Source organism: Entelurus aequoreus, linkage group LG07, assembly GCF_033978785.1.
Source record: "Entelurus aequoreus isolate RoL-2023_Sb linkage group LG07, RoL_Eaeq_v1.1, whole genome shotgun sequence".
In the NCBI taxonomy this organism is placed as follows: domain Eukaryota; kingdom Metazoa; phylum Chordata; class Actinopteri; order Syngnathiformes; family Syngnathidae; genus Entelurus; species Entelurus aequoreus.
In genome coordinates this window covers 56,416,732-56,430,965 of record NC_084737.1, presented here as the reverse complement: position 1 = coordinate 56,430,965, position 14,234 = coordinate 56,416,732, and the positions used below count along the sequence as shown (strand labels likewise).

At 37.4% G+C, this 14,234-nt stretch overlaps 1 protein-coding gene across 5 annotated transcripts in view; it reads left to right on the top strand.

Moving 5' to 3' along the window:
- LOC133654064 (fidgetin-like) overlaps positions 1-14,234 on the top strand; it is a 79,136-nt gene that overhangs the window by 47,428 nt on the left and 17,474 nt on the right. The window contains exon 3 of one of the 5 annotated variants that reach the window (XM_062054036.1): positions 9,517-9,603. The exons of the other annotated variants lie outside the window; for them this stretch is intronic. The gene's annotated coding sequence lies outside the window, so the exon portion shown is untranslated. The remainder of the gene's footprint in view (positions 1-9,516; positions 9,604-14,234) is intronic. 5 annotated transcript variants of the gene reach the window in all.

Genomic DNA, 14,234 nt, shown 5'->3' with positions numbered 1-14,234 from the left:
AACGATTCGGACAGAGAAAGCGACGATTACCCCATTAATTTGAGCGAGGATGAAAGATTTGTGGATGAGGAAAGTGAGAGTGAAGGATTAGAGGGCAGTGCAGGACGCCAGGATGTATCTTTTTTCGCTCTGACCGTAACTTAGGTACAAGGGCTCATTGGATTCCACACTTTCTCCTTGTCTATTGTGGATCACGGATTTGTATTTTAAACCACCTCGGATACTATATCCTTTTGAAAATGAGAGTCGAGAACACGAAATGGACATTCACAGTGACTTTTATCTCCACGACAATACATTGGCGAAGCACTTTAGCTTCGGAGCTAACGTGATAGCATCGTGCTCAACTGCAGATAGAAACAGAAGAAACATGCCACTGACTGGAAGGATAGACCGAAGATCAACAATACTAGTTTTACTTCTACTATCAGGAGACACTGAACTAAACCCTGGACCTGTAACCACACGGTTAATGCTGTCCCGCCTGGCGAAGCCTAGCAATGCTGTTGCTAACGACGCCATTGAAGCTAACTTAGCTACGGGACCTCGACAGAGCTATGCTAAAAACATTAGCTCTCCACCTACGCCAGCCATCATCTGCTCATCACCACCCGTGCTCACCTGCGTTCCAGCGATCGACGGCGCGACGGAGGACTTCACCACGATCATCGGTGCGGTCGGCGGCCCGGAGACGGAGAAAGTCAACCCAGACACCGGTGAGGACAGCGGCACGGCGGCGGACGGCGTTGTGTTGCTGTAGCCAGCCGCTAGTACACCGATCCCACCTACAGCTTTCTTCTTTGCTGTCTTCATTGTTCATTAAACAAACTGCAAAAGATTCACCAACACAGATGTCCAGAATACTGTGGAATTTTGTGATGAAAACAGACGATTTAAGCTGGCCACCGTGCTGTTCCAAAATGTCTGCTACAATCCGTGACGTCATGTGCAAACGTCATCATACCGAGACGTTTTCAGCCGGATATTTCCCGGGAAATTTAAAATTGCACTTTATAAGTTAACCTGGACGTATTGGCATGTGTTGCAATGTTAAAATTTCATCATTGATATATAAACTATCAGACTGAGTGGTCGGTAGTAGTGGGTTTCAGTAGGCCTTTAAAAGCGCAACAAAAAGTCGTTCAGTGACAAAATAATTGTGAAAGAGTGCTCGAAGGCTGCTGCCATGACCTTAATTGAAGGTAAACAAAAATGTTTATTTCAAAAATTTGTGTTAACACAAAATAAATATTATTGAAACAATAGGGAGATAGATCTACAATATTTCATTAATGTCCATTTAAGGCACTTTTGCTGTAAGAATTTTTTTTTAAACGGACCTTACTCAATTTGAATTAAAGACCCCTGTTCTTTAACATCAAACACACATGTGCAAGAGATGTGTTTTGTCTGTGCGCTGTTAACGTTTTCATTCTGGGACCCAAACATGTGAAGGTAATCGCCCACTCAGAGCTGCAGCACCAATGTTCACTGACTGAGGTTTAAATAAGAGGGGGTTCACCGCGTGCCCTCCCTAATGCTTGTTTGAGATTAGTTCTGTTCAAGTCTTTCCTCCGAGTGCTCAATAGATTAGTACTTCCAGAAATGAGTCACTCGAAAAAAAGACCAATCGTGCTGTGTAAGATAATGGATAACCACTTCACTCCATTCCCCAAACGCACACACACACACTCACACGCACACACACACACAGTTTCAAACCCACAGACACAGCGCGTGCACTTTAAATACGATGTGTTTAGCAAGCACTTAACGTCCAGAAGCTGAGCTTGTGTTGAGATTTACGAGCGTGTGGACAAGAAGGTGACGTCGGTGAAGGTGGAGGCGAGGTTAGCTGTGATGGTGCCTCAATAATTATCTCATTTTATTTCCAGAGATGGACAGTTTACAGGAGGTTAGAGGCGTCCTCTCAATTATTCCACTTCTACTCAAGTCTCATCCTCTTCGCGACAGTTCGTTGTCATTGGTCCCTGGATCAATGCAATGTTTGAGCTTGAGAGGCTTCTAGGAAAAATATTTTTATAAATATATTTGGGTGTGCATTTACAAGATGTAAATGGATGATCTTGTCATTAAATCAACTATTTGATGGTTACTGTACATATGTTTACTACTGGATAAGAGTAAAAGTTTTAGCAGTGGAGGAATGATACCTGTAGCTTTGGGAGGGCGAAGTTCTTTCTTGTTTTACACAGCTGTACATTCTAATGTTTTTGGAAAATTGGGTTTTGGTAAGCTTTTAGTGGATGTTTGTCCAGTTACTTGTTTTAAGATTGCTTTGCTGCATACTACACATCCATCCATCCTATCTCTACCGCTTGTCCCTTTTGGGGTCGCAGTGGGTCGCTGGAGCCTATCTCAGCTGCATTCGGGCGGAAGGCGGGGTACGCCCTGGACAAGTCGCCACCTCATCACAGGGCCAACACAGGAAGACAGACAACAATCACACTCACATTCACACACTAGGGCCAATTTAGTGTTGCCAATCAACCTATCAGGTGCATGTCTTTGGAGGTGGGAGGAAGCCGGAGTACCCGGAGGGAACCCAAGCAGTCACGGGGAGAACATGCAAACTCCACACAGAAAGATCCCGAGCGCAGGATCGAACCCAGGACCTTCGTATTGTCAGGCAGACGCACTAACCCCTCTCCCACTGTGCTGCCCGCATACTACACAATATGTCTTTAATCTTTACAGACTATCAACGTATTCTGGAGCCAAACAGGTTTCACTTGAAAGTGATGTATAGAGGGACCAAACATTGGACTATTTTGAAATGTTCTTCAATGAACCCTGATTCAAATCCAGGTGAACATCCGGCGAAATATACTTTCAGTCCGGAGAAGACATCAAATCTGATAGATTTGGAGCAGTTTGCTTATAAGGAGTGGACCAATATAACTGTGGGCATTGACAGTTAGAATGAGTATTTGATTGCAGTAAATACTTCAAAATGTTGTTCAAATCAATATTAGGTCAGAGGTACCATCAATTTTGTCCATGCCAGTTTCATTATTAATATTTTTAAAGTTATATTATATTTTTAAACTACAATTTTAAAGCAATGTTTGATTTTAGTTTTAATTTGTATCCCCAATTGCATGTATTTTTCCTATTACAGTGTTATTTTCCTTTAATGACGGACTATCTTAGGGTCTCTGTAAATACTTTCATCAAAATCGCTATGTGGTATCAATCAATTAATTAAAACAAGTGAGAACAGCGCATGTATGCGACATTCTCATTCAACTTTCAATTGACTGCTTGCTATAATACTCTTGATTTGCCCACCATTCTGCTTGGACTAAAACACATGGAGCGCAAATATGTGTAGTCCAGACGTGATGTCGCCTGCAAGCCGGTAATTACTACTTACTTACTTACTTTTTTTCAATGTATTAGTTCAAATTGGTAGTGGGTCAAGGGTGGGGTCACACTCCATCAATACTCGCTTCAAACACAGAAATCTATTCCTTGGAAGATCTTTTTTTTACCTGTGCAACGGTTAATTAAAAATAGATTTCATGAGCGGAGGTGTAATTATTTAACCTTTTAAAACCAGTTGCTATAATAAAAAATTGGTGGTATCCACAAGAATCACTAAAATACAGTTGTACCTTGTAAGAGGGTCCCAACTAACACGTTTAACAAGAGTTGTTTCTTTGATGATTGTTTTAGTTCAAGTGGCGATATACAGTGTATGTTAGAGCCAGTTTTAGATACTGTACCTCCCCACAGCTTGTTGGTATAGCAAATACCACAGTGAACCCTGCAGATCCACCCAGCATCTTGGTTTCTTGCTAAATACCAAAAGAAGAACCTGCCGATTTGCAATATTGTATTTTTTTTTTTTACTCTTTAATCATCATCTGTCAGATATTTTTCATATTAAAAAAAACACACAAAAATGGCTGTGTTTATAATGGCATATCAATTCATTTACTTTGGGAAAATGAATTTAAGGTACTCGCTGGTCGCTGCATCAAAAAACAATGAGCCTTTATGTCAGACTTGTATGACGATTGCAAATCAGCCCAACTCAGGTAAGCTTGAACTGAAAACAGAAAACAAGGCAGTAAATATAACAAAACACGATCAAAACAGGAATCAACGAAAGATAAATACATGTGCAAAGAGTTGTCGAAGCAAATTATCCCTTAAAACTGTGAGAGCCAAGATACTTGTCCTCTTCCATCTTAATCTTCTACGCACAATAATGTGGTTAGGAAAATGTTGACTTTGATTGCACAGAATCTTTGAAATTGCCACAAACGCGCCAGTACTGAGACCGTTTGTACTTTCGTAAACACTGCGATGCGTGCAACGTCATGATGTCATATCTGCATGCAAGTCAGATAGCATTGGCGTTACAAATCACGATTTTGTTTTTGTAATGTGAACGGCCACTAAAAGGATTCGATTCGACAAAAACATCCGAATTGGACATCTGATCCTGCATTTTAAATGTAGCCTAGATGTTTCCACAGAAGTCTGAAATACGACAGTTAAAAACAGAGCTTAGAGTCCAATATAAAATATGTATAAGAGTTATGACATTAATTTACAGCACAGCAACATACAAATGAGTCTTCGCTCAGGATTTTTTAAAATTTGGGTCAAAACAGTCAGTAACGGAAGAATTGAGAAAGAGTGCTTGAATGCTGCTGTAACTTACTTGAAGGTAAACAAAAGAAGGAATTGTGTGACAAAATCAAGCAAATCCTAATGTCAGCTACAACAATAACAAGAAAATCACAAAAGCATAACAATGCACAGCTTTTGTTGTTTTTATATATATTTTTTTTTTTACAAATATTTGTTGAACTCGCAGAGAAGCACTGATGTAAGACACATTTTTCAGTTCGAACATGCATACGATACCATGTAATGCATCACATATTTCCAGTTGTTTCATAACAGCACGTCTGAATTAGCAACTGCAATAATTATTTAATTATCAATTTAGGTGCCAAGTTGTGTGTTATCTCCAAATTAATATGTTTGAAACAATAGGGAGCTGTGCCATATTTCAGTTAATTTGATATTCATATGGGCTAGTCTGTTTGATGTAATGTGAGAATCATACATTGGCTGTGAAGACGTTTTCATATGCAAACCTTAGTCAATAATCAGGCATGTCAATCAAGGAAATGCGCGTTTTTTAACATTCATTTCCACGACAAATATCACTTCTGTGATTTTTTTCATTAATTATCAATAAAAAGATCATCCAAACAACATTTGTTGAACGCTCGCCTCAGCTGCTAATATGCGCTGTTCCTCTTGCCTAAACGCCGCACTGAGTTGCTGGACAGGGAGAGAACAAAACACCACCAAAACAAGCTCGCTATTTAGCTAACCTTCTAGCTAGCTTACGTGTTGTTGCCTCCGTTTGCTCTCCGAGCCACAATATTGGTGGCTGTCTACATTGCTGCTAATTATATTTGGTTGATTACAATCCGAACACTCTTAGTTCCGAACCAGTTGTAGTTCGACAGTATTTTTTAGTAGCCGGCGAGAAGGTATATTTTTGACGTGACAGATTGTAAAAAGATGTCACAACACCGGAAATATATTACCCGAAGTGGCGTGGCTACAGGATAGAGTTGCCAAATGGGAAACATTGTCTGAGTTGTTTTGCATGCATGATATAGAATTTTACATTAGGATAGGATAGACTTTTATTTATCCAACAATGGGGAAATTACGTTGTTGCAGTGCCGGTTTTTACATATCAAAGAGCATGCTATACGTCTATATATTAACAGGCAGCCACTTCAGCGGCGCCATCTCATTTTCAATGATAATATTATTAGTAAATAATCAACTAAAAAAAATAAAAAATTCTGCGGTACATTGAATGTGACATATAAGTTTTAAAAAGACAGTCAAAATAGGTTGCAAGATGAGAATATATCTAACGGTAAAATATAGTGTAGTACTAGGGTTGTACGGTATACCGGTATTAGTATAGTACCGCGATACTAATGAAACATATTCGGTACTATACCGCTTCTAAAAAGTACTGGTCCCCACCCCCCAGGCCCCCGTCGTCGTCATGCCGTGACATTGCTAGTTTACGAGCAGAAGAGCATGTTCGGCTGCGCAGTATCATGGAGTACTTACAAGCAGACACAGTGTAGACAGAAAAGGGAGAACGGACGCATTTTGGCTTAAAAAGAAACGATAAGGGTCTTGAAGTTATAACACTGAAACGCCCTCAGGAAAAGGTGCTTTAAGACATGGCTTACTAGCTAGCGGCTAAAGTCCATCCGCAGTCTGCAGTGTATTAGCTACTTCTAAATCACTAATCCTCGTCTCCATGGTGAAAAATAAAGTACATTTCTTACAAGTATCATCCCTGCAGGACGAGGAATAGCTAAACATACTGTACTTCACTACACACCGTAGCTCACTGGCGTCACCGCTAATGACGCCGTTCCTGAATGTAAACAAACTCCATTGGTGGATCTACACCTGACATCCACTGTAATGATACCAAGTACAGGAGCGTAAATAGTTGATACTACTATGATTACATCAATATTTTTTAGCGTCACAAAATATTTCGTTTTTTTAACATTTCTATTATGTTTTAAACACAGGAAATATGTCCCTGGGCACATGAGGACTTTGAATATGACCAATGTATGATCCTGTAATGACTTGGTATCGGATTGATACCCAAATTTGTGGTATCATCCAAAACTAATGTAAAGCATCCAAACAGAAGAAGAATAATTATTAAATTTTAACAGAAGTGTAGATAGAACATGTTAAAAGAGAAATTAAGCAGATATTAACAGTAAATGAAGAAGTAGATTAATCATTTATTTTCTACCATTTGTCCTTAAAAATGTTGACAAAATAATAGAATGATAAATGACAATATGTTACTGCATATGTCAGCAGACTAATTAGGAGCCTTTGTTTGTTTACTTACTACTAAAAGACAAGTTGTCTAGTATGTTCACTGTTTTATTTAAGGACAGACTTGCAATAAGAAACATATGTTTAATGTACCCTAAGATTTTTTGTTGAAATAAAGCCAATAATGCAATATAAAACAATTGCGCCCAATTGCAGGAATTGTATTCTTGATTTTCAAAATGTTCTTTCGAGGCTTGCATGGCAGCACTTTGTGCCGATAGAAATGTTCCTCTTTTTTCCTCAGTTTTCCTCTTTTTTTCTCAAAGGGTGCTCACATGCCTGGATATTTATTAAAGACACCTGCTGTAGACGCTATGTTTCACACTTGATATTATTTAATCACATAGCAGAACAAAGCAATCAGTCGGTGATGAACTACTTCTCAATTAGAGGAGGGTAAATCTGTATTCTTCTCCTCTTGGCCAACATTCTGCAGCCTACTGCCTTTACCACACCTACTCTGTTCAGGCGATGAGTATGAAATGTTGACAATGTGCTTTTAAGTCTTGTATGTTTTACGGTTTGGTAAATGAATTGTCGCTGTTAGCAATACGTACAGTGGTGATCTTGATGATATTTACAAAATGTCTAGCACAACTAAACTTGTTCAAATGAATATTCTGATAGTTGCAATGACAAGAGTTTTGATGGCCATAGCTTTGCAGACATCAAAATGTCAAGGAGCATCGATTACCATGAATATTAGTTTTTTCCCCCCTCCTAAAATGTTGACATGTGTCAAGTATCTTTATATTGCCGCCGCAATCTGTCATCTTTGCAGCAGCTCTTTCTGTCTTTCAGTCAGTGACAGCTAATTTCTTCTGGTCACTGCACAGCATCCCAGACTTTGAACTCACACTGTTTACTTCCCGCATCTGTTGTTGTTGCGTTTTGATAGACTGCTTGTCATCTTGGCGAGCCCAGGCTGAGCTGAAATTGACTTCAAAGTAGATTTGGATTTTGTTTGGAAGTAAATCTGTAACATGGAGAGGCAGATTGTATTTAATGTCTAAACACACAGTTTTCACATCTTATTATGGCAACCAAGTAGAATTTTGGATGAACCCGTTGTTCAGTAATTGTGTAGAGGTGTGGGTAAATAACACACTGCATTTACTAACTGTTCTACAAAAAAGGCTAATGACGTTATTGCATAATGTCAATTATATGGAACACACAAACCCTTTATTTCTAAAACTCTGAAATATTAAAATTCACTGATCTGGTCCATTTTTAAACCAATAAAATTAATGCACAAAGCAAACAACAACCTGCTAATGTCAGTAATTTTCACGTCATTTTGTTTGAATAATACCTCAGTGAAACATTTTATTTAAAAACGTATGCGGAGTAAGAATATTGAAGAAAAACAATACAAACATGATACACTTAAAAAAAAAACTGTACAAACATACATTGTTTTTTAAGGATACATGGAAGTAGCTGACTGCTGAGACCCACAGTGTCTGATATAATGTATTCCTGAATTCATTCATGTATTATTATTTATTGAATATGTGTTTTATGTCATGTTTCTAAAGATATTAATATGATTATTATGTATTACAGAGTGTTATATCATGTATTCATCCATTCATTTTATTCATAATTATTTGTTGACCACCGCAGTGTCTAATGTCATTTATTCCTGAATTCATCATTATTTAATGGATTCCACAGTGTCTGATATAATTTATTCCTAAATTCATCTATGCATTATTATTTATTGACAACCACATTTTCTGATACAATTTATTCTTGAATTCATTTATTTATTATTCTTTAATAAATGTGTGGTGTATGTCATGTTTTCTAAAGTTATCCATAATATCATTATTTATTACAGTGTTTACAGTGTATGATAACATTTATTCCTCTATTCATTATTATGTTTTGACTTGTCTGATATCATGAATTCCTAAATTTATGACTATAATGTTGCTTAATGGATAACAAAGTGTCTGATATAATTTGTTCCTAATTAATTCCATCCATCCATTCATTTTCTACCGCTTGTCCCTTTCGGGGTCGCGGGTGGTGCTGGAGCCTTCCTAATTCATACATGTTTCATTATTTATTGACTACCACAATTTCTGACGTAATTTATTCCTGAATTTTTGAATGTATTATTACCTGCAGTAACTGCTCTCTTTTTTTAATTGTGCCTATTGTTCATAATTATTATGGAAGACATGACGGCGGATGGATTTTTAAAAATATGCATTCTAACTCATAAATAAAATGAACAAAAACAAATCCTCTTACAACGGAGTCCACTATTACGCCCATAAAACACAATAAATAACCATTCAAAAACCGCCAACAATACACCATTTACATTTTTTTACTTGAATATTAACCAAGTATTAGTGATATTGTTATTATAAGCGCTAACGATGACAAACTATTTGTAGCAGCGCCGTGATCACCAGCTTATGTGCCTAATAGGGCTGTCAAAGTTAACGCGATAATAATGCGTTAAATATAAATTACTTTAATGACACAAATTTTTTACAGAGCGATTAAAGCGCATGCTTTGTTTTTGACCCTTGGGTGCTTCTGTAGTGTGAGGAGGTCTAATGGCGTCCACTGCGTCCAGTCACTGTTGAGCCACAAGCGGAAAAATAGCGAGCAGAAATGCACAAAGAAAAGGTAAGAATCTGGAAATCTGATATCCAAAGTCTGACAAGTCGTTCTCCCGCCAATACAAGACCATTTCACTTCAATCACCATAAGACGATGTCACTGGAGTGAATGCAGGCTGGCGTGCTTTTCCGCTTGCAGGGAGAAGGAGCTTTATGTACGTGTTTGCATTGAGTGCATTAATAACATAACATGTAGATTGTTACTGTAACTGCTTTAGTAAGATGGGGTAAAAGCTGAACAGAAAGGAAGAAAAAACAGGCAGGAGGCAGAATTGGTAGGCAGAAAATCTTTATCATTCTTAAGTCATGTCGTCAAATCATGTTAAGACACCTTCTCAAAACATCATAGTTCGGGCTTCACTTTAAAACAGGGGTGCCCACACTTTTTCTGCAGGCGAGCTACTTTTCAATTGAACAAGTCGAGGTGATCTACCTCATTCATATATATAATTTATATTTATTTATTTATGAAAGACACATTTTTGTTAACAAGTTAAAGGTGTTTAATGATAATACAAGCATGTTTAACACATATAGATTCCTTTCTTTCATGAAGACAAGATTATAAGTTGGTGTATTACCTGATTCTGATGACTTGCATTGATTGGAATCAGACAGTAGTGCTGATAACGTCCGCATTTTCAAATGGAGGAGAAAAAAAGTCTTCCTTACTGTCTAATACCACATGAAAGTGGTTAGTTTTTGTCATCCTATTTGTCCGGCTTCCGTACTCCTTTTTATACACTTTACAAGAAATACATTGGCGGCAAACTCCGTTGCTTGCCAGCTTGTGCGCTAGCTTTCTGAGACTCTTATTTTGTTAGCGCTGCAGGCAGGATGAAGTGGCGCTTTTATTGTGAAGATCGGACCTGTGCAGTCTGTCTTTAGAGTTTTGATGGCAGGTACGGCGCGAGAGTTTGTTGAAATAAAAAGTGTTTCTCACCTTCCTTAAGGTCATTTTTGCTTATTAATGAGCTGGCAGCAGCCAGCGTCGACTCACAAGACCCTCGGGTGCCGTGAACGTCAATCAAGTGACGAAAGGGACATCATAGTGAAGATTTATGATCGCTAATTTTTAGGTCTATTTTTTTAATGCATGGTTGGCGATCGCCTGACACATCGTCCGCGATCGACCGGTAGCTCACGATCGACGTAATGGGCACCCTTGCTTTAAAAGCACTAGGAGTCACATCCGCTTAAGTAATAAAATGAAAAATGTATTTCATTACGATCATGCTTCGATTGTCAAAGACGTTTTGATGTAATCTGTGATATTTCTACCTACATAAATGTCCGTACGTCAGTTGAGGAATATACTGTATAGGAAGACATTTTTGGCAGATATTTTTAATAAGATGCTCTGATTGATGGTTCTCAATCACAGTGTTTATTAGGCTGAATATCTCACATCATTGATAAATTAAAAAGGTTAAGACATTGCCATGCAGCAAAACAAATATGATTAACTTGTACGACATGTAATGTACAAGATATCAGAAGCATTTATTCAGGTACAAATATCACATTTTGCTTTACCAAACATCTTTGACAATCAAACTATGATTGTAACAATTCATTTTCTTGTTATTAATGCATGGAACTGGTGTCTAAACATGGAAGAGTAGCTCCTCTCCTCTGAATGCAAGAGCTTCTACAGCAGGAAGCAGCAAATTAGGTATTCCTACAAAATCTGGCAAGATACCAACACACTGCAGGTAATTTTGTAAATTGTCATTAAAAGTGTGTTTAAATCCTTTTTGTGTTGAGCTGTTTAAAAAAACATAATGTTTTAAAAAAAACATTTAATTAAAACAAACTAATTTTCCAGTCATGGTAATAAAAACTTTAACATCGTCTGTCTAGGATACACTTTGGAATGACCAAAATGTATATCTATCTTCGATTTATTGCAATAATTTTGACTTAACTATTAACAAACTGTGATTAATTGCGATTAAATATTTTAATCGTTTGAGAGCCCTACAGCCTATGTTGACATCATTGACTGGTGAGCTGCTTCCTCGCCTCGGTGCTCGTGAAAGTTTATTCTTGATCATAAATCATGCCTCTCACCTGGATGTAATCAGACAAGTTGGTTCACTTTGACAGCCAATTTAGACCCGGAAATGGCGAGACAGACACGAAAAGACGCTTGGTTCCAACCCCTTTTTCTTCGCAAAGATTATGATTCATTCTTCAACTAAACGGGAATATAACAAGATGTTATCAGTCCGCATTCTAATGACAGCAGACAGTAAGTGATGTTTTATTATGTTTGTTGGATCCCATGAAGTCTGCAGTGAGTAATAATCAGTGATATTGTTGAAAGAAATAGCGAATGGTGTGATGCGTTTTTTAAATTAATACACCGCCGTATGCTTAAAATGATCAAAATACGTAAATATGACATGCTATTATAAGTGTGCCTGTTACTACATTAAATATATACTTACATTATATATTAAAAAAAACCTCAATGGAAGCATTTGGGTGTTTTTAAGGACTTTGTAGGCAGAATAGACCGACTCCCATAGGCTCCATTGTAAGTGGACTTTTGAGCGCATTTCTTTACTATTTAGAATGAATAAAAACAAGAAAATCATATATGTTCTTGCCTTACATTAGGGTTATGAATTATAGGCAAAATTCCCCCCAAAATGGGCAGTTCCCCTTTTTAACAATGACAATTTTATAATGAAAACAAAGCAAAATTACAAAATGTAGCCAATATTTCAGAATACCGGTAATTCCCACCAATAAAGTAATATTTGTGTACATTTAAATTATTCTGATCCATAACTTTTTATCTTATTACTACTACCAGTGATGGCTTCTATGATTTAAAAAAAAAAAAAAAACAGTTTGGTTTATGTGAAAAAAAGAAAAAGTTAAACAAAAAAAATACAACTATAATAACGAGCCAGTCTTTTGAACGTCTCTTTGAACGGAACGGCTCCTCAGGATCCGGCTCCCCTCAAAGAGCCATGAATCCCATCTCTACTTCAGTGTAATAAGGAAAATTAGCATTCCTTTCGCTATGTGGTCGAAGACAAAACCAAACGATCACAGACCAGTGGAGGAAAATTTGTGAATTGTATTTATATGGCGCATTTCTCTAGAGACTCAAAGCGCTTTACATGGTAACACCTAATATCCGCATCTTAAGCTACATTTAAACCAGTGTGGGTGGCACTGGGAGCAGGTGGGCAAAGTGTCTTGCCCAAAGACACAACGGCAGTGACTAAGATGGTGGAAGCGGGGTTCGAACCTGGAACACCCAAATTGCTAGCATGGCTGCTCCACCAACTGAGCCACGCTGCCCCAAATCACTAGTGCAGATCACAGATTCACACATGTTCATGCAGAATTACACCATGAAAAGGAAATGAACAGTATAAGTACCCTTTTAACATTTCACTTTTTTAATCCAAATAGATTTTAACTCAACTATTTATTGAAACTTTATTCTTGAATAAGTAATAATTTACTCTTGACTGGATGATTCCTTTTCATTCTCATTTAAACACATTTGAAAATGTAATCTTCTGACTTTTTTTTTTTTTAACATGTACTGTGTCTCAAGTTTACCCAGTTAGTTGAAAATTAAGCTGCTACAAACTGTTAATCATGCAAAAATGATCTACAACCCTGTAGCTTAACCAAAGGGGATTTTTGGTGGACATGTCAGAAGCCTTCCATCTAAAACAGAACAACTGGAAAAACTATTGCACGATTCAAATGTTGATTATTTAGGACTCTCAGAAACATGGTTAACAAAAAATAGCCCAGTAGGTGCCGTCATCATTCAGAATCACAATGTTTTTAGAAGAGACCGACTTAATAAAAAAGCAGGTGGTGTGTTATGTCAAAAAGAAAATCCAATGCAAGCAGATCAATCTTCCCCAGAATAGCTTGGAATGTGTAGGAGTAATAATTTGCCTATCTACTGATAAGTCTTTTAATGTTGTTGTTTTATATAGGCCACCTAATGAGAAGGATTCATTTTTTGACATGTTGAAAGATGTACTTGAAGCCTGCAGTAACAAGGAAACTATTTTGATGGGTGATTTTAACCTAAATTCGTTGGATAAAGCACGTTCCAATAAGCTAAAGCATTTAGCCAAACAGTTTAACCTAACCCAAATGATAAAGGATCCCACCAGAAAAACTCTGCTAAAACCCTGCGAGACTTAATATTTACAAATAAATTATATCGTGTTAACAAAACTTATAATTTAAGAAACGGTTTATCCAACCATAATCTAACAATGGTCTCAAGGAAACCCTCTAAAACGCATTATAGAAACCAAAATAGAGAAAAAGCCTACATATCACTTATCCCGAGGCGTGACATGGAGCTTTTGGACACCGAAATAAAAACGACTGTTGATAATAATTTAGTTTTTGGCAGGGTTGTAGTGCTCTTAAAATTGCAATCACTCAGATCTTGTGTAAATTCACAAAAACACAACCGCAAAAATATAAAAGTAAAATAACCTTACAATGGCTTAGTGAGAGGTTATGGCTGTTAATGAAGGACATAGATGTTGCCCTAAAATATCTCAAGTCAAGGTTGATGACTGATCAGTTAATCTTCAACATCTTCTGCTGAGTCTACTGGGACTATGCCCTCTGGTC